The sequence below is a fragment of the Oryctolagus cuniculus genome, chromosome 2 (genome assembly GCF_051225735.1).
Source record: "Oryctolagus cuniculus isolate XC-2025 breed Fujian yellow rabbit chromosome 2, ASM5122573v1, whole genome shotgun sequence".
NCBI classification, from domain to species: Eukaryota; Metazoa; Chordata; class Mammalia; order Lagomorpha; family Leporidae; genus Oryctolagus; species Oryctolagus cuniculus.
The window spans coordinates 173,643,387-173,662,393 of record NC_142868.1 but is presented as its reverse complement, the minus strand read 5'-3'; the positions used below and the strand labels follow the sequence as shown (position 1 = coordinate 173,662,393).

General features: G+C 41.1%; 1 long non-coding RNA gene across 9 annotated transcripts in view; it reads left to right on the top strand.

Annotated features, from left to right (window-relative positions):
- Nucleotides 1-19,007, top strand: part of LOC103347703 (uncharacterized) — a 162,023-nt gene that overhangs the window by 29,732 nt on the left and 113,284 nt on the right. For 5 of the 9 annotated variants that reach the window (XR_016230491.1, XR_016230492.1, XR_016230490.1 and 2 more), the window contains exon 3: nt 18,272-18,324. This is a non-coding gene — a long non-coding RNA (uncharacterized LOC103347703). Of the gene's footprint in view, nt 1-14,652; nt 14,777-18,271; nt 18,325-19,007 lie in introns of all 9 variants that reach the window. The other 4 variants (XR_016230496.1, XR_016230497.1, XR_016230495.1 and 1 more) reach the window with 1 other exon arrangement.

The window sequence follows — 19,007 nt, the reverse complement described above, 5'->3', positions numbered from 1 at the left end:
ATTAACATCATTACTTTAAAAACCATATGAAAATGTAGTGATATAACCAGCTATAGAGGTGAATTAGTTAACATTTATTATATCTAATGATATTTAATGTCAAAATATATTGGATTCTACAGAATCCTTGAATCAGTGCCAGCTACAAGTATGTTCAAATCATAATTAAAATAAGAGACACTGCCTTTTCAGATAATATTAAAACTTCCCGTAGGAGGACTACTATAGGTTGTCAAGTCTAACTCCTCTGATAACTTTTTGATGTGGCAGTTTTCTAAGGTTATATCTTAAAACCATAGGGTTTGTCTGTCCCAAATTCCAGGAACCCAGCTTGCCTGTGGGATGTAATACAAGGAGTCTATATTTTTCCTTACTCCCACCTCGGTGGCCAGCTCATTAGGGCATGGCACTGTCAATATATGTGGTATCATCATGTTGTCATCTTACATTCTAATCATACATTCATATAAAATGAATAAAAAGAATTACTGCACATCTGACCTTAGTTAGCTGCCATTTTTAGGGTGACCCTTTCATAATAAAGCATACTAAATATAATAACATAGCCAGGGAATGTGCAAGCAACCACTATTGCTAGAAAAATAATGCATGCTGATACAGTCATAATAAGCTCATGACATGGACAAAGATACAATCTGAATGAATTCATGATGTCCAATGTGATACTAATTGATGATCCCTAATTTTTTTTTAAATTTTATTTTTTGACAGGCAGAGTGGACAGAGAGAGAGAGACAGAGAGAAAGGTCTTCCTTTTGCCGTTGGTTCACCCTCCAATGGCCACTGCGGCCAGCATGCTGCGGCTGGCACATCACGCTGATCTAAAGCCAGGAGCCAGGTGCTTCCTCCTGGTCTCCCATGGGGTGCAGGGCCCAAGCACATAGGCCATCCTCCACTGCACTCCAGGGCCATAGAAGAGAGCTGGCCTGGAAGAGGGGCAACCGGGACAGAATCCAGCGCCCTGACTGGGACTAGAACCCGGTGTGCTGGCGCCGCAGGTGGAGGATTAGCCTATTGAGCCACGGTGTCAGTCAGATTCCTAATCTTAAAGGAAAACATCTAGTTTATAACCATTAGGTAAAAACTATGCTATCTGTTATTTCGTAGATTAACTTTGTAAAATTGAGGAAGTTGGCTTCTTTGGTTTGCTAAATTTTTTAAATCATGAATTGTCGCTCCTCCATTCGTGGAGGAACGACACAGGACCCTGCGTTGCTCTTTTTGCCTGGCCCTTCCCGGGTTAGCTGCGGTTCGTTCCCTCACTCGTGGAGGAAAGACGCCGTCCCGGGTTAGCTGCCGGCGCCCCTGCCTCCGCGGAGGGGCGGCACCCCCACCACTTTCCCCGCTTCCGTGGAGGAGCGGCACACCACTGGCTGGCTCTCTCAGGGGCTGCTCAGATGTTCCTCAGATGTTGCTGGTGCATGTTGTCTCTCTCCTCCTTTATAGTCCTCTTCCACCAATCCATGCTCTGCTGCCCACACACCGAGCACACTGCTCTCCTCCAGTCAGGAGCAGGATCAGCTCCTGCCACTTGTTAGTCAAATTGGCGAGGCAGCTGCGTAGAAGTTGTTTGCTCTCTCTCAGCGCCATATTGTGGGAGATCAGATGCATAGAATTAGTCCTAGTTCCAGTAATTTAGTCTAGTCTCAGTTGCTCCCCAGAATGAATGAACATTGGGTTTTATCAAATTCATTTTTCTGCACGATTAGTTCAATTTTTTATAAAATTTTTGGGCAGACTTCTATCTTTAGAATTTCCTCATATTTTAGATATTCTTTAAATTACAAAATGTTGTATAAACTTCAATGGTTAAAGTTAACCCCAAGATGCAAAATTATTTGATAGGCTGAAATGTCAACCTGAAACTTGTTGAGGCAAAGGTGAAATCCTACATGTTTCATTTAAGCACAAACTGGGAAAAACATGGTTTAGAAGGAATTCTTAGAAGAAATATATAGCAAAATTTTATTGCCCAAAATATTGTCTTATGAACATTTCATTATGAAAAATTTCAAACAATTATCAAAATGGAAATCATTTTGTATGAGCACTTGTATATGCATGATGTAGGCATTATCATTAACATTTTTCAAAACTTGTTCTATCATATAATAATCCATGCTTCCATGTCTTTATCTAGACATCAATCCATTTTTAATTCGTTTCTAAATTAATCGAATATTTCATTTGCCTTCTTACTGCAAAAATCAGCATGCATGTTATTAAGTAGAGCTCAGTACTAGTATACATTTGTTGAGGTGCCAATTATGTAAGCAGAATGTACAATTATTTTTTACATTTTATTTAATGAAAGCAAAAGAAAAATCTCTTATCCATTGGTTCCTTTCCTAAATGCTTGCAACGGTTGGATCTGAATCAAGCAGAAGCCGGGAGCCTGGACCTCAGTGTACATCTCCCTTTGGGATGGTAGAGATCCAACTGCTTGGGCCATCACTGATTACCTCCCAGAGTGCATGTCAGTAGTCAGCTGAGATTAGGCTCAGAGCTGGAGCTTGAACCCCGGCCCTTGGATACAGGGCGTAGTTGTCTCAAGTGGCATCTTAACCCCTGCACCAAACATACGCTAAGTGCATAGATCTTCAATGTGCTGAATTTGGACAGATTCCAATACCCATTAGCCTCCACCAAGATATCAAACTTTCCCTCAATCAAGAAGATTCTGTCATGCCCAGTTATTACCTGCGCCCAACCCCACAGATCAACAATGCTAAAATATTTCTTAATTTACCATACATTAGTTTTGACTATTTTTAAATTTTTAAAAAATGAGATACAATATGTACTCTTTTGTGTAAAGTTTGATCTACTGAGCATCATGTTTTTTAAGATACATCTAGTTGGTGTGTATATCAACACATTTTTCCTGTTGCACAATATTTTATGAGTAAGTACAGCAATTTCTCCATTCTCATTCTCACTTTTTGGGACACCTGAGCTGTATCTACATTTGGATTAGTATTAATAAAACTCCTATGAGTATTCTTGCATAAGTTTTAAAAAAATTTCTTTGTCTTAAGGTACATGAATATTCGGTTTTAGAAGAATCCCCCAGTTTTTCCATAGTCGTGTACCATTTATACTCCCACTTACTAGTATGATTCACATTTACCCCTTGTCATCAGCAGCACCTTTGGGTGTCAGTCTTTGAAGTTTTAGCCATTCTGAAGTGTGTATAGTGGTGTCTGTTGTGGTTTATGTTTGTATTGTTTTCTGATGAATAATAACTTTAAGCCTTTATTCAAATGTTTATTGCTAATTTATGTCTTACATTTTGTGAAGTATCTTTTCAAAACTTGTGCCCATTTTTAGTGGGTAATTTGTCCTTACTCTTTTGAAAAATATATTTGTAATATATTTAAAATGCTTAATTTTAAATATTTACTTTTTGAGAAGCAGAGAGAGAGAGAGAGACGGAGTAAGAGTGATATTCCATTACTGGTTCACTCATCAGATTCCTACAACTGCCGGGCTGATGCCAGGACAAAGCCAGAAGCCAGGAGCTCCAAATGGACCTCCTATGTTGGTGACAGAGATCACAGCACTTCAGTTATCATAGTCTCTGTCTCTCAGAGTATACACCAGAAGGAAGCTGGATCTGAACGGAAGTAGGATTTGAACCCAGTCAATTGGATATGGACTATGGTATCCAAAGTGGCAGCATAGCCTGCTTTGACAGAGCATCTGCACCATATATCTTAAAAATTTAACTTACACATACAAATCTTACACATTTATGGGATGTCATGTGATGCTTTGGTGCACATATACATTATACAATGTCCAATCAGGGTAAACATGTCTAACTCTTCCAACATTTATTATATACTTTTGTTGAAAACATTTAAACTCCTTTCATCTAACCTTTTCTTTTTACCCTTTTTAGAAAAATATACAGCACATTGTCAGTATCTGTAATCACTAAATGTGCAACAGAACACATTAACTAGTAGCTCACCTTGCTGATTAGATACCATTTTGAAATATTTCAATTTCTATATTCTAGATGGCAATTTTTAAGGGTCAGTGATGAAGTAGAGCACCTTGAATTATTTTCATAATAATTACTCTCTTGGATAGTGCCATTAAAACTTCAGTATTATAAAATAACATAAATATGGGGCCGGTGCTGTGGTGCAGGGGGTTAAAGCGCTGGCATCCCATATGGGCGCTGGTTCTAGTCCCAGCAGCTCCTCTTCTAATCCAGCTCTCTGCTATGGCCTGGGAAAGCAGTAGAGGGTGGCCCAAGTCCTTGGGCCCCTGCACTCATGTGGGAGACCCAGAAGAAGCCCCTGGCTCTTGGCTTTGGATTGGTGCAGCTCTGGCCATTGCAGCCATTTGGGGAGTGAACCAGCGGATGGAAGACCTTTCTCTGTGTCTCTACCTCTCTCTGTAATTCTGTATTTCAAATAAATAAAAAAAAAAAACTTTAAAAAAAAGATAACATAAATAACAGGAATGATCAAAACCTAGAAAACGAAGGAATTAATTTGGAGACATGATAAATAATTGAAATTATTTAATGTAGTATTATATACATGGAAACTTAGTGCTTTATTACCATGGAATAGAACTAAGACTAATGGCTAAAACTCAAAAGGAAAACATGAGCATTATCTTGCCCCAATATACTGGGGATACATGGCTCAATGTACTAGAGATACCTCCTTTTCAGTCATTAGATGAAATCAAATTCCTGGAGTATGCTGTTGTAGAATTGGTACACAAAATGAAATGTTAGGGGAAGATAAATCTAAAGGTGCATTACTACTTGAAGTCTCTCTTTCTCTTAGAGCTCATCTGAAGAAATAGATTCTGAATGTCGGGAAGGGACTTGGTGTTGTATAAGCTAGAGGGGATTCTGAGCAGCCAGGGCAAGTTAGATAAGGTATAGACAACTACCTATTTGAAAAGAAAGACTTAGCAGGGATGAAAAGAACAGAAAACACACTGACTTTACCTCAGGGATCAGTCTGCAAGCACATGTCCTTCCAACAGTCCTTCTACACGATAGTATACCTTTCATGATCCTCACAGCATTTTATAAGGCAGCTTATTTTTTTATTTTTTATTTTTTATTTTTGACAGGCAGAGTGGACAGTGAGAAAGAGAGACAGAGAGAAAGGTCTTCCTTTGCTGTTGGTTCACCCTCCAATGGCCGCCACGGCTGGCGCGTTGCGGCCGGCGCACCACGCTGATCCGATGGCAGGAGCCAGGTACTTATCCTGGTCTCCCATGGGGTGCAGTGCCCAAGGACTTGGGCCATCCTCCACTGCCTTCCTGGGACATAGCAGAGGGCTGGCCTGGAAGAGGAGAAACCGGGACAGAATCTGGCGCCCTGACCGGGACTAGAACCCGGTGTGCTGGCGCCGCAAGGCGGAGGATTAGCCTAGTGAGCCACGGTGCTGGCCAGGGCAGTTTATTTTTGCCATTTTATTTCCTACAAATAAAAAATAGGTCTGGTAACACAAAGCAAATTGCAGCAGAACATTCATGAGTAGGACTGACCTCAAAAAATCCATTTTATGGGTTTTCTGTGGGAGCAGGAGAACTTACGTTTCACCCTGAATATTACTCTGTTTAAAATTGATATAAAAACAATACTCCATTCAGCATCAAAGGTCTGATACTAGGAGAACTCTTAGTTATTACTGAAAGAGACATCTGTCTGCCAGACAACAAGACCATCTCACAAGTTATGACCCTTATATAAAGGAATAGTCCTTTGGTTAGGACTACTTATTAGTAAGAGATAAATCTTTAAAAAGTCAATGGTTAGTAGGGTTTTTACTTCTTTCATGTGAATCACTTAATAGGATTTTTCTTAACACAGTGAATAACAATCATTTGATATTCTCTTCTCTAGTATGAATAAATTGAAAGAGAACACTTTTTGTTTAAGGATAAAGAGATGACAGTCCCCTCACTCTGCTTAATAACTTCACTACAATTAGGAAGACAAAAGAAATCAATGTTTTAGGAGATCATTAGAATTAAATTTGATGCCTATTACACTGTCAAAAGATAAATATAATTGAATTCAAGTCAATATAAGATTTCACTATATTATTTATACATATATACTTAAAACTCAATATAATCTATCTTAGAAAACCTAGTAGTAAATAGTATAGTTGGCATTGGCTGAAGAATTCCATTTGGAATAGAGTCACATCTTCCTTTGTTATCTTGTGCAAATAGGTCATATTCGATGCCGTGGCTTCATTTTTTCCCTTAAATGTTAAAATTATTATTGCAAGAGACCTAAATGGCACTTCTCTAATTATTCTTTTCTTTTTTGTTATTCTAAGCATGTATCACTGACATTCAAGAAATAGCTCAGTCAGGACACGACTGCTAAAACCTACCTGTTGTCGAGAGAGGCCCACTGACTGTCCCAGGAACTCTCGCTGTGCCCTACCCTGTGCTTCACTGGCGTGAAGCAGTGAATGCTCCTCCCTGTAATCTCACTCATTGTCCCATTCTGATGTGGGCGACCTGAACAAAAATCAACATTCCTAGCAGAAGGCTTTAAACGATGACTTTCCAAAGGCAGCAGAAGTTATTTTTATTGACCCTTTCACACGAATTTCTGTTAGAACAAATTGCCATATTTTGCATCTAAACAAATGCTATTTCTCAGGCAACATGTTTGCATCTTGCTGATTTTAAATTATGACTTGAGGTATGATTCTCACAGAGTTAGTACAATTGCCCAGCTAGATTATTGGTGCTTACTAATTTGTTAAAGAAACACATTATTCAATGAGTATATTTATAAACTATTAACATAATGCCTACCCTTAGTTTTAATGAATGAAATACATGAAAATGGAGATAAAAGACATTTTCTCAACTTGCGGAAAAAGCACTCTCCCCAAATTTTATTACAAGGAACTCAACAGGCCAAATTTCAAAATATATTCAGACAAATGCATGACAACATGGCTCCATGCCTTATTGGTATCTGTGCAGATGATTATAATAGTGGTTTCCATTTTTTCATGTTTCACATCCAACCATGTTATTGACAAATGTGAAACCCCAACAGAAACTGATTATCTTTAATAGAATAAGTAAGAGAGATGAGAAAGGCCCTGGACTAATTAGTAGAGGGACCTGCTGCTAACCAAGCACTGCAAATAAATGGGCTCCCCTCTAGTTCTCAGAGGTTAGCTCTCCATTTCCCATGAGCCTATCATTTGTTGACTTTTTTCTTTTTTAATATTTTATTTAAGTATACAAGTTTCATATATTTAAAATATACAGATTTAGGAACAGTGGCACTTTCACCCCTACCCTCCCTCCTGCCTACACTCCAACACTTCCTCCCCCTCTTTGGATTCTCACTCTTAATTTTTACAATGATCTATTTTCAGTATTCTTAATGATCATATAATTAATCTTACTGTAAGTAAAAGAGTTCAACAAATAGTAAAAGAGAAAGAAACAAAACAAAACACTGTTCCTCAATGGAAGAGACAAGGGCTATAAGAGATTGTAAATTCTCAGAATATCTATTTTACTCCAATACACTACAGTTCAGGTACTCTATTGGATCAGGAAAACATATCTGTCTTTTGGGGATTTGCTGATTTCACTGACTTTAATGGTTTCCAGTTGTGACCACCTTTTGCAAAAGACAGGATTTAATTTTTTTTCTTTTCTCTTTTGCAGCTGAGTACTACTCCATAGTCTATGTATACCATAATTTATCCACTCAACAGTGATGGACATCTGAGTTGATTCATTGTGTTAGCTATTGTGAATTGTGCTGCAATGAACAATGGGGTACAGATAACTCTTTCAGATGCTGATTTCTTTTGGTTTCAATAAATTCCCAGGAGTGGGATGGCTGGATTATATGGTAGGTCTATATTCAATTTTCTGAGGTATCTCTATACTGTCTTCCACAGTAGTTGCACCTGTTTATATTCCCACCAACAGTGGACCAGGGTATCTTTTACCCCACATCTCCAGCATTTATTGCTTGTTGATTTCTATATGAGAGCCATTTTAACTATGGTGAGGTAAAATCTCATTGTGGTTTTGATTTGTATTTCCATGATGCCTAGTGATCCTGAGCATTTTCTCAAGTGTCTGTTGGCCATTTGAATTTCTTCTCTTGAAAAAAGCCTGTTCAAGTCTTTTGCTCATTACTTAACTGGATTGTTTGTTTTGTTGTTGTTGAGTTTCTTGAGCTCTTTATAGATTCTGGATGTTAACGTTTTATCAGGTACACAGTTTGCAAGTATTTTTTCCCTTTCTGTCAGTTGCCTCTTCACTTTGAGGAGTTTCTTTCACAGTGCAGAAGCTTCTTAGCTTGATGTCCCAACTGTCAATCTTGGCTTTGATTGCCTGTGCTTCTGGAGTCTTTTCCAAGAATTCTTTGCCTACGCCTATGTCTTGCAGAGCTTCCCCGATGTTCTCTAATGATTTCATGAAATTTGGTCATAGATTTAGGTCTTTGATTCATTTTGAGTGGATTTTTGTGTAAGGTGTAAGTTAAGGTTCTAGTTTCATGTTCTGCATGTGGAGATCCAGTTTCCCCAGCACCATTTGGTAAAGAAACTGTTCTTGCTCCAGGGATTGATTTTAGCTCCTTTATTAAAGATAAGTTGGTTGTAGATGCATGGATTGATTTCTGGAATTTCTATTCTGTTCCATTGTTTACAAGTCTGTTTTTGTGCCAGTACCAGGATGTTTTGATTATAACTACTCTGTAGTATGTTTTGAAATCTGGTATTGTGATGCCTCCAGCTTTGTTTTTGTAGTGTAAGTTTGCTTTACCAATTGGGGTCTCTTGTGTTTCCATATGAATTTTAGCATCATTTTTTTCTAGATCTCTGAAGAATGTTATTGGTATTTTGATTGGGATCGCATTGAATCTGTACATTGCTTTTGGTAGTGTAGATATTCTGATGACATTGATTCTCTGATCCATGATAACTTTTTATAATCTCCAAGCTACCTTTACATTTGTATTAGAAAAAGGAAAGATTTTCTATGTAAAATGTATAGATGGCAAAAAAAAAAAATCTCTTTGTAAAAGCAACACTACTGGAAGCTGCAATTCTTTGTGGAGGTTTCTGAAACTGTCTGCTGTCATCTAGTGGGGAAGAGCAGCAGATTGTTGGTGAGAGCCTCCGAGAAGTGGAAGTGAGGAACAACATGCCCTGTGTTCCATGTATCTACATCAGAAAGATGATCCCTGAAAGACTGGAGAAATAAGGAGTCAGAGATGAAGCAATGCATGCATGTTAATTAAGAATATAGAACATAACAATATTTAAAATTTAAAATTAACTATATAAATGTTATGGATTTTGAATTAAGGTCAGAGATGGATATCTTATAGGTGGGGCTAAACAGATAACATCCTTGGGGGCCAGCGCTGTGATGCAGTGGGTTAATGCCCTGGCCTGAAGTGCCGGCATCCCATCTGGGTGCTTGTTTGAGTCCCGGCTGCTCCACTTGTAATCCAACTCTCTACTGTGGCCTGGGAAAGCAGTAGAGCATGGTCCAAGTCCTTGGGCCCCTGCACCCACATAGGAGAATAGGAAGAAGCACCTGGCTCCTGGCTTCGGATTGGTGCAACTGCGACCATTGTGGCCATTTAGGGAGTGAACCATCGGATGGAAGACCTCTCTCTCTGCCTCTCCTCTCTCTGTGTAACTCTTGACTTGCAAATAAATAAATAAATAATTTTTTTTTTAAAAAAGATAACATCCAGATTAAGAAGTGGACACTTAGCATTGAATATGAAAAATCTGTCCCATCTAAATTACTTTGTCTTTTCTAGAATAAGTATATTTTGTATTGTGGAGCTAGTGCTTTTGAAGCAAAGGTTGAGTTTTAACCTTGTAGGAACCACTTAGCTTTACACAAAAAGGAGTAACAGATTAAGACAAACAATGAAAAAAAAAAGCTATAGCAATAACAAGGAAAAATGCTAGTAAGTAGAGTTAGGAAAGCAATTAAAAATACATGCTATCAATATAAATATGGGCCGGCACCGTGGCTCAATAGGCTAATCTTCTGCCTGCGGCGCGGGCACACCAGGTTCTAGTCCCTGTCGGGGCGCCAGATTCTGTCCCAGTTGCTTCTCTTCCTGTCCAGCTCTCTGCTGTGGCCCGGGAGTGCAGTGGAGGATGGCCCAGGTCCTTGGGCCCTGCACCCACGTGGGAGACCAGGAAAAGCACCTGGCTCCTGGCTTCAGATCAGTGTGGTGCGCCAGCCGCAGCGGCCATTGAGGGGTGAACCAATGGAAAAGAAGACCTTTCTCTCTGTCTCTCTCTCTCACTGTCCACTCTGCCTGTCAAATATATATATATGAAGATGTGTGATTTCATGGTGCCCAAGAATGCGTTCATAGATATAGCTGGGGGAGAGAGATTTTTAGTATTTAAAAAATGACTTAGAATTCTAAACAATAAATATGCCAGAGATATAAATATAGAAAAGTGAAAATCTTCTAAAATTGGTATTTATTGAAGCCATAAACCTATTCAAGTTAGCTCATGCATTTCTTGTAGTCCCTTAATAGCTGATTTAAATCCTATGCTTCACACTATACTAGGGACTGACTATTCAAAGATGTCCTATGTTGAAAAAGACAGATGTATTTTTTTTTTTTTGACAGACAGAGTGGACAGTGAGAGAGAGAGACAGAGAGAAAGGTCTTCCTTTGCCGTTGGTTCACCATCCAATGGCTTCTGAGGCCTGCGCGCTGCGCTGATCTGATGGCAGGAGCCAGGAACTTCTCCTGGTCTCCCATGGGGTGCAGGGCCCAAGCACTTGGGCCATTCTCCACTGCACTCCCTGGCCACAGCAGAGAGCTGGCCTGGAAGAGGGGCCACCGGGACAGAATCTGGAGCCCCGACCGGGACTAGAACCTGGTGTGCCGGCACCGCAAGGTGGAGGATTAGCCTAGTGAGCCGCGGCGCCGGCAAGACAGATGTATTTCACATATAATTGATTATACTTATATTAATGCTACCAAGAAAAGGCATTTACATTTTTGGTTGAATTTTCCATTGCCATTACAACATTCTTTGAGATAAGCATATTGAATTGAGTTGCTTTTTAAAGAACTTTCTTGTTCTAGTCAAGAAGAGGGATTAAGTTTGGGGAGAGAAAGAAGGAATTGTAATGTCTTGCCAAACTGAGCTTCCCAATCTATTCAACTTTGCTAATCATTGTACTCCAAATTTAGCCAATAAATCTTTATATTCTGTTATTTAGGATAGCCCTCCACCTTCTTCAAGATTAGCTCATGCGGTAGGCATTTGGTGTAGTGGTAAGACACCCTCGAGGGACTTGTGTGCTGTATTGGAGTGCATGGTTAAAGTCCTGGCTTTGCTTCTAATCCAGTATTCCTGTTCATTTTCATCCTGAGAGGCAGCAAGTGATGGCTTAATTATTTTGGTCCCTGATATCAGATGGGAGGCCCAGATGGATCCTGCCTTCAGGCTGACCCAGTCTTGGCTACTGTGGGCTCTTTCTCTTTCTCTCTCTCCATCTCTGTCACTCTGCCTTTCAAATAAATAAAAATAAAAAAAAAATAGCTTGGGGCTGGCGCTGCAGCAGAGCAGATAAAGCTGCCACCTGCAGTGCCAGCATCCCATATGGATGCCAGTTCAAGTCCCAGCTACTCCACTTCCAATCCAGCTCTCTGCTATTGCCTTGCAAAGCAGTAGAAGATGGCTGAAGTCCTTTTGTCCCTGCACCCACATAGGAGACCCAAAAGAAGCTCCTGACTTCAGATCAACCCAGGTCTGGCCACTGCAGCCATTTGGGGAGTAAACCAAGGAATGGAAGACTTTCACTCTCTCTCTCTCTCTCTCTGTAACTCTGCCTTTCATATAAATAAATAAATCTTTCAAAATAATTAGCTCAACTACCACTTCCTTGACACCAAGACAAATAGTAAAACAAATTATTTTTTCTTTACCTCTACTGTTATGTCTTTTTATAGCCTTTTATAGTTCTTATCATATTAACCCTTTACTTTTCAACTGAGTTGAGACTAAATGAAGGCAAATGAATTAAACTGATGTGCAGCATATTTGTAGTGATTTATTATATGGTGATGAGTATTGTGGCACAACTGGTTAAGCCTCCTCTTGCAATATGGGTATGCTATAGCACAGCAACGGTTTCTCCTGGCTGCTTCACTTTGATCCATGTCCCTGCTATTGAGCCTAGAAGGCAGTAGAAGATGGCCCAAGTGGTTGGACCCCTGCCACTCACATGGGAAACTAGGATGGAGTTCCAGGCTCTTGACTTTGGCCTGGCCCATTGCTGGTAATTGCAGCTATTTGGAGAGAGAATCAGCAAATGGAAGATCTCTCTTTATCACTGTCTCTCTGTCACCCTACTTTAATATAATAAATAAAATAAATCTTAAAATTTATGTTTTTTGTCCTTTTGCTAGTTCTGTGGTAGAAGAAATGCTTTTGTTTGTATTATTGAGAGGATAAAAGAGTGGTGAATTAAATATATGCCCATAGAAGGACCTTTTATTTTTTTAAAGATTTATTTATTTTATTTGAGAGTTAGAGTCACAGACAGGGAGAGGGAGAGACAGAGAGAAAGGTCTTCCTTCCATTGGTTCACTCCTCAAATGGCTGCAACGGCTGGAGTTGCGCTGATCCGAAGCCAGGAGCCAGGCGTTTCTTCCTGGTCTCTCACATGGGTGCAGGGTCCCAAGGACTTGGGCCATCTTTTACTGCTTTCCCAGGCCATAGCAGAGAGCTGGACTGAAAGAGGGGCAGATGGGATTAGAACCGGCGCCTATATGGGATTCCAGCGCAGCAGGTGGAGGATTAACCTACTGTGCCACGGCACTGGAGAAGGGCCTTTTTAATGAAACTCTTGCCATACTATACAGTGTTTTCAGATGAGAAAGTAAGAATAATATTTACCATAAAAATAAGTAAAATAGATAATTATTGATACCAATGAGCAGAGTTAATTAATGGAAAATTCCGTGACTATAAAGTTTCTCAATAGCACTTCATGGAAAAAAGTTATTTTTCAAAGTTTTCCCAGAACCATGCAAACATTAATAATAAAACAAAAATCATTTTCTTATATTAAAATTAAATGTCTAGAGACTGGTGCTGTGGCGTAGCAGGTAAAGCCACCACCTACAATGCTGACATCCTTATAGGTGTCAGTTTGAGTCCTGGCTGCTTCACTTCTGATCCAGCTCCCTGCTAATGTGCCTGGGAAAGCAGTGGAAGATGGCCCAAGTGCTTGACCCCCTGCACCCAAGTGGGAGACCTGGAAGAAGCTCCAGGCTCTTGGCTTTGGATCAGCCCAGCTCCTTCCATTGCTCTCTTTTGGGCGTTGAACCAGTGGAAGAAAGATCTCTCTCTGTCTCTGCCTCTCTGTACTCTGCCTTTCAAATAATAAATAAATAAATAAATCTTTTAAAAAATTAAATGTCCACTAAAATACTGTAATAGCTTGATTTTACTACTTTGGGAAACTCTTGCTGAGGAAGAGAAAAGTTACAATTTATGACCATTTCTTACAAGAACTCATATACATTCCTTCAAATGAACATTAGACTGTTCAACCCTCCAGTAGCTGTCATGGAAAGACTGTTGGATTCTGGAGACTATTTTTTGAACTCTCCTTAAAAACTTGGCTAGCTATGTGCATTAATGCTTAATTACTATATAATGAAACTTTTCCAATCCAAAACAAATACTTTAAATTAAAGCAGGCTTTGACCCTCATAAGTACCCTAATTTTTGTGTTCTTTTCTGAATTTCTAAGATTATTTCAAGCTAGTAACGACTATTACTACAGTAAGCAACTCAACTTTCTCTGAAAAGATAATTTTTATACTATTTTATCAATTTGAATGTCTAAAATATTTTATTAATTATCTAAAATATTCTTTTTGATAAACATGATAGAGTCTGTACACATCAAATCTTTTTCATTGATGAGCTAAGGTTTATACATGCATTGTCTCCCAGATCAGACTTCAGGTCAGCAAATTTCCTCCACTGCACTCCCGGGCCACAGCAGAGAGCTGACCTGGAAGAGGGGCAACCGGGACAGAATCCGGCGCCCCGACCAGGACTAGAACCCGGTGTGCCGGCGCCGCAGGTGGAGGATTAGCCTATTGAGCCACGGCGCCAACCCGAAGCTGTGTTTTCATAAGGTTGATTATATTTCAAATTTCAAATAAAATATAGCCAGGATTTTGTTGAATATGAAAATGTAACAAGCCATTTCATTTGATTACTTGGAAATTTTGAGTTTATACATGAATGCATTCTTGCACTCAGATAAACAGATTATAACCTGGTACTCCAAAACCATGGAAATAATGAGATTTCATTCTTAGGTCATCCTAAATCACTTTTGCTTTTACTATTCCTTTATGAATAGTTTTTCTTTCTGATGTAACTTTTTTTCACTTGAAACTCTTATACAACTTCTCAGAATACTGATACTGTGACCATTTATGTAGCTTAAAGTAAATGAACTGGCACTAAATTTGTATTTGAATGGCCCTGGGTTTTATTCTTCATTTTATGTCATGCTGCCTTTGTTACCATTGACAATCACCTAAATCTTTCTAAACTTCAGGTTCTTCAACTGCAGAAGGAACACAATGTTATCTAACTTCTTGATTTGCCATGAGGATGAAATGAGTTGAGAAATATAAAGTACCTAGTATAATGCCTACCATATAAGCAGCTCTAAGTCAATGGTAACTCTTTTAATGTTTGATAGCCATCTTATCTAAGAGCTTCACTCTGATGAGAATAGTTTCTTCTGTTAGATACTCTACTTTAAAAAAAAAGTTTTATTTATTTTTATTTTATTTTTTTTGCTGGGATATGCCTACCACTGCACTGTTTCTTTAGCTGATGGTACTCTCTTCTAACATGTTCAGTGTACAATATACTGTCGCTCCCCCTCTTCGTGGAGGAACGACACAGGACCCTGCGCTGTTCTTTCGTCTGCTCGGCCCTCCCCGGGTTTGCTGCTGGTTCTTCCCGGGTTGGCTACTATCCCTTCCACCTCCGTGGAAGGGCAGTTCCCCCTGGCCGCATTCCCCACTTCCGCAGGGGAGCGGCACACCGCCGGCCGGCTCTACTCGGGGGCTGCACAGGTGTTCCTTCAGCTAGATGTTCCCCATAGATGTTCCCGATGCATGCCGTCTCTCTCCTCCTTTATAGTCCTCCTCCGCCAATCCCAACTCGGCTGCCCACACGCCGAGCACGCTGCTCTCCTCCAATCAGGAGCGAGTCCTACAGTTTATTAGTTGAACTGGAGGCAGCTGTGCGGAAGCTGTTTACCTCTCTCCCAGCGCCATATTGTGGGAGAGCAGATGCATAGAATAAGTCTTAATTCGAGTAACTTAGTCTAGTCCGGATTGCTCCCCACAGATCCCCCTTTCTTTTTATTTTTTAGCGTTGATACGCGCCTGTCTTCGGTGTCCCGCGGCACACACTCTGCTCTACTTGCTAGAGTTGCCACAGGCTCTTACAAGTCCTATCAATCAGGAAAACCGAATCCGGGTCCTCTCTTCGCCATGTTGTGAGGAGGTTTTTAGGCGCTGATGCGTGCCTGTGTTCGGTGCCCTGCAGCGCATGCTCTGCTCTGCCTGCAGGGGACTTACAAGACCTATCAGGCAAACCGAATCCAAGCCTTCTCATTGCCGTATTGTGGGGGAGACTTATTAGTGTTGGTTTGTGCCTATCTTCGGTGACCTGCGGCGCATAAGCTGCTAGCTGCCCGCAGGTGCTCATCGCCTCACTTAATTGGGCAGACCGAATCCAAGCTTTCTCATTGGCATGTTGAGGGGAGGCCTTATTTTTCTCTATTTCTCTATCTCCGGGTATTCCTATTTCTCCCATTTTACTTCTGTCTGCCAACATTCCTATTTCTCTTTTACTTCTAAACTTCTGTTTCTCTTATCCCCGCAGCTTTCCGGCACCTCGCCCCGCCGGCGGGTTCCCGGCTCTGCGCCGCTTCAGCCCGCGCGCCTCTCTCATCTGCGCAGCTTCCCGGCTTTGCGCGGCTCGGCTTCGCGCGCTCCGCGGTCTCCACGCTTAACCCTTTCACGTCTGAACCACGGCCTACGCCAGCCCCGTTCCCTATCTATTCACGCCCCGTGCTCTCTCTGCACGCGGCGGCTTCCGCGAGTAACACAGCGTAGCTTGCGTCTCCGCCATTAGCATTCAATCTAAGTTCCCCGGGCTAGCCTGGCGAATTCAACCCAGCATACGTCTCCGCCCCACGGTTTGGCTTCCCGTCCTTTGCTCCCCGGGCTAATCAGACGGATCCCAACCTGGCTTGCGTCTCAGCTTCTGGTTTCAACTTTTCGCCCCCTATTCCTGGGCTAACTTGAGAACCCCAAAGTGGCTTTCGTGTCCGCCTCGGCCTGCCCCCCGCGGCTTCAATTTCCCTAACATTTTTCTCTACCCGGTATGTTTCCCCAAGCTTTCCTCCAACGATACTCCTCCCTCATTTCTCCTGGCCTCTCCCCACAGTCCGCATCCGAGTCTGTTTGTTCTAGCTTTCACTTTCGCTTTCGACCTTAGAGATTTCTCCCAGCTTCCCCCCGTAGTCCGAATCCGAGTCTATGCCTAGGCTTTCAATAGCTTCTTCCGGCTCCTTTTTCGTCCGGCTTTTCCCTAGGCTGTTTGCTAGTCTCTCTCTCCGATATTTTCCGTAGGCTGTTTGCTAGTCTCTCTCTCCGATATTTTCCCAGTTCTTCCCGTTTCTTCCCTCCTAAGTTTGCTATCCGAGTCAGGTTTCCTATCCGAGCTAGGTTTCCTATCCGAGTCACGGCACCATTATGTCGCTCCCCCTCTTCGTGGAGGAACGACACAGGACCCTGCGCTGTTCTTTCGTCTGCTCGGCCCTCCCCGGGTTTGCTGCTGGTTCTTCCCGGGTTGGCTACTATCCCTTCCACCTCCGTGGAAGGGCAGTTCCCCCTGGCCGCATTCCCCACTTCCGCAGGGGAGCGGCACACCGCCGGCCGGCTCTACTCGGGGGCTGCACAGGTGTTCCTTCAGCTAGATGTTCCCCATAGATGTTCCCGATGCATGCCGTCTCTCTCCTCCTTTATAGTCCTCCTCCGCCAATCCCAACTCGGCTGCCCACACGCCGAGCACGCTGCTCTCCTCCAATCAGGAGCGAGTCCTACAGTTTATTAGTTGAACTGGAGGCAGCTGTGCGGAAGCTGTTTACCTCTCTCCCAGCGCCATATTGTGGGAGAGCAGATGCATAGAATAAGTCTTAATTCGAGTAACTTAGTCTAGTCCGGATTGCTCCCCACAATATACCCTCCCTGAGTCCCTACATTACAGAGAGCATCATCTTCTGATGGAGCCACAAACATTGATTTAATCTGCTATCTACATTGTGGGTCAAATGCACACTCATGTTATTTTTTTTCTGAATATAATGAATGTCTTAGAGATGTTAAATAACATTTTAAAATATAGCAAATCTACTCTGTCAAGTACAAACTTCTGTACTTTTAAATTTACTAATCTTGATTTATTCTGACATGTATTTAAAAATACAATTTGACAATTCTGTACTCTGAGATTTTATTTAAAATGGAACTTCAAAAAGTTTGTGGAAAAATCTAATTCAAAGTAAGATTATTTTGGTGCAAAATTTTTGTAAGAAAATATTTACTCGTTTATTTTTCACCTATTTGGACAACAGTGCAACATAGAGAAAAAGGGAAAGAGAGAGAGACAGACAGACAGAGTAAGAGATCTTTTATCTACTGGTTCACTACCCAAATGCCTGCAATAACCAGGGCTGGGCCAGGCTAAAGCAGGAGTCTAGAACTCCTTCTGGATGGCAGGAATCCAGGCAAATAATCATCAATTAGTTTCCTGGGATGCTTTAGCAGAAAACTGGATTGGAAGAGTAGCAGCCAGGACTTGAACTGGCACTTGAATGTGGACTGTGAGTGTCTCAAGCAAGGACTTGTCCTTCTGTATCACAATGCCCAACCTGGGGCAAAAATGTGCAAAATCCATGCATTTGAGGGGTTTTTCAAAAGTTCATTAAAAATAAGTACTATGGAAAAACTCTATGGATTTCAAAAATTTTCACACCCAATGAACTTACCTTTTAATTACTTTTTCTCATTAACTTTCTGAGTTACTCTCATATGGCACACATACCTAAGATACTCCATGACCCTAACAGTGTTTCTCACATCTTACTTCAGGCTGTCTACAATGAAGAATTGATGCCTCTTTGTCCTGAAGCAGAGGATTCTCCGTCAGTTCCAAAATATGGGCGGCTCATGTAACAAATATGAACTGTAGAGGTATAATCGGTCATTGATTCGAAATACTCTGTAAGGAAACAGTTCTAATGGCTATTTTCTCCATATGTCTAATAGTATTGTGCCTCCTTGGTATGTGAAATAATGCCACTATTCTACCACATTCAGTTCAGTATCTGTCACTTTCCAATAGTGAAGGTGGAGATAAATGCTAAGAGATCGCACTCAGAGGACTTTGAAGTTGATCTAGTCTTGCTACCTTATAAGCAGTCGAAGGCGCAGCCTTGCTCAAGGTGACACTCCCCATCAATAAGAGACCCTTCTGTAGTTCTACAACTCCCAGCCCGGCACCCTTCCTGCTTCCCCTCAGATTTTGTTTGATCCGTGTTCTTTCTCACGGTCTCTGCTGGATTAATGACACACGTTTGTGAGATGGATGATCGGGTCTATTGTCATTTGTCTAAAGAGATGTCCATCTACCTTCTTCAGCTCAACAGGATCCATGCAAACGTTTCTTTCAATGTCTCCTTTATTTCTGCCAAGTCTAGAAAAATGAAAAAAAAAAATGTCAGTACCAGGCATTGCATCGATCCCTTTGGAAAGCCTTTTCATCATACACAATACAAAGTTGTTGAACACTCACTATACTCATGGAATAGTTTATCATTTTCTTTTT